We start from the raw sequence: 2,825 nt of genomic DNA on the forward strand, positions 1-2,825 counted from the left end.
GGACCGTTGTAACGGAGGGAAGCCAAAAGATGAATCAATGTCTATTCTATATTAAAACAGATGTTTTTGTCATCTAGTTTTTTCATTACTCATAGAACAGAAGGCTCCATTAGAATCACTCCCTCAAGACCCACATTTCAAGGAACTGAAATATTTTTTCCTCTCTGAGTAATGTCATCACAAATTATGTATTTAATAATATTCTCCAAATGTTATCTTATTTTGCTTTCTAGATGGAACAAAGGGCAATCAATAGAAAAGTAAATTATCCCAAGGAAACACCAAGATAAGCATTTGCTAGTAAAGACACAGAAAAGCACTCAGAGATGAGATTTATAACTTGGCAGACAAGACACCTGAACATGACATTTTTAAAAGACAGTGATTCAGTGCCACGGGTTTATAAGCAACATTATTAATGCCTCCAAACGAAAATAAGTAAGACACTGCTATGACACAGTAGCCTATATTCTTCACATTACAACACTGTCTGCTAAATTTCCTACAGGGAGTGCTTAAGATTGAATTACAAAACAGTAATTTCTAGGCAAAAATCCTACTAGGAAATGATACACCCATAGTTTTATGCAGACATTATGTCTAAAAATTATATCAACTTACAAATTATGAATTTCCCCACATTTAATCAACTGGGAAATGCACATTCATTGTATTTTTTAACTGCTAGATTAATCTTCTATATCTCTATGAAGTCAGAAAGCCAAATTAAATATTTTTAAAGCCATAGTCATATATTTAGTTTTAAACTAAAATTATTCCTATCTTAGAAAAGCAAAAGTCTAATTAATTATAATTTTAGGGTTGACATTTTCCATACAGTGCCTTAATACTTTTTTAAGCACTAAAAAGAAAATTTTACATTACTTCACCTATTTTTGTCATGGAATTGAATCATTCCTATTGGGTTAGACCAATTCACTGTACAAAAACTAGTGATGTGGGACTTTAGTAAGATAGAAAGATAAAACATATAATTGAAAAATGTTGCTTAAACCAGTTGATCTCTTTTATTCTTTCAAATATTGACAGAATATGTTTTGTGGTAGATATTTGTAAACCAATACTTAGGAATGCCTTCATTTCCCTGTTTGAGTTGTAAGAGAAAAGTTATCTTTCAGAGCTTTCCCCAAATCCTTTTCTGAATCTTACCATTTCGGAATTCCATCAGAAAACATAAAGAGCACTCATATTGAACAGTTTCCATTGAAAACTATATTGCCAAAAATTCATTGACTATGATAAATAATAATAATAATAACTTTTCTGCTAGGGCAAAACTAAGGACTTGATGTAAGGCAGTGAAAAATAAGGATGAAGAAAAGGATAGAAATTGTCTATAAAATTAGTTCAGAAATTAAACGTGTTTAAGAATTAATTAGATGTGGAGAATACGGTAGGTGTGCAGTAAGGGAAAAGCATTTTAGCTTAGTTGACCAGATAAACGGTCACACTAACAACTGATAAAAAGAATACTGAAAAAAAAAAGATATTTAATTGTAAAGATGAGTTCAGTTTGGGATATTTTCTTAGGATTGTTATCTGTAATCAATGAAGTAACACATGAAGTACTTAGTACTGAGGCTGGCATACAGTACCTGTTCCAGACATGCTACCCATGATTTAGGCACTTTGGTCAATAAAGGTGGAGGTGACCAATAGGCAGTTGGGTGCAAAAATTCTGAGACTACACAAAAAGATCTGAGGGAAAAAAAATCGATTACTCACCATCATCTTGGACATTATGATCCTGAACAAGCAGGACCAAGATGAGTATGCAGAATAAAAGCATAAACAAAAGTTAATAAAACAATAACCTGACAATGGGCTTCATTCAGACCTTTGGCAAACACCAGTTCTGGGGTAAGCAGAGAGAAGAGTGAGCGCAGGAAGCTTATGTAAGAGGATAAAATTTAACGGCATATAAGGAAATAATATTATGAAAGTGCAAAATGGAGTAGAGAGATCTAGTAAGATAGGAACTGAAAAATGATTGCTTATATACTACAAAGGGAAGGATAATAATGAGTTAATTAAGAAGAGTTACAATGAAGTGATGGAGACTAAAACCAGATTATTGCAGTTTTCACAGAGAAAGGAAGGATAATAACTAAAAATAATTAGGCTACACCAAACTTTCCAAATGTCCTAGTAAAGAGGAGAGGAAGAGGGGGATCAGGGAGAAAGAGAATCCAGGAATATATTTTGTTGTTGAGGTAGTTACTATGGCTGGGAAAAGCTTGAGTCTATTTACAAAAGAAAGATAACAGGAAGCAGATAAAATCATTAGGGCAGGCAACTGGATGTAAAAAAAAAACACAACAGTAACATGACTTTTTCACATTTGATTATTAGAAATACATCTCCAGCACACCCAGAGTTGTACCAAACCACCAATTTGTATTCATTTCATCATCAAGGTACTTAAGCTATATAGTGATCAAAACTATTACTAACATGGAGACAAACTAATTTCTTTGAAAAAAATATAGACAAGTTTTAAAAGGCAAATATTACCAAATCTATTCACAAACTTCCTTATCTAGCCTTGAATGACTATCTATGCACAGTCAAACCAAGCTGACCTTAGGGGTTGACCTGGTTTTCAACTGAAGTAGCTAAATTCTTTGAAGTCAGTTTTGGACTTGATTTTTTAAAAACAAATCCTGGAAATTCTTAATTAAAGGATTGTATTTCTAGACTATTATAATCATTTTGTACTGAACTGTTAATGCAGATTAAGTTTTCTTTCTTCCAGATTGATTATGGAAATAAGTATTTTTTACTAAAATACAAACTTAGTTTAT

This window comes from Propithecus coquereli, unplaced genomic scaffold, assembly GCF_000956105.1.
Source record: "Propithecus coquereli isolate 6110/MARCELLA unplaced genomic scaffold, Pcoq_1.0 Scaffold174, whole genome shotgun sequence".
Classification (NCBI taxonomy): domain Eukaryota; kingdom Metazoa; phylum Chordata; class Mammalia; order Primates; family Indriidae; genus Propithecus; species Propithecus coquereli.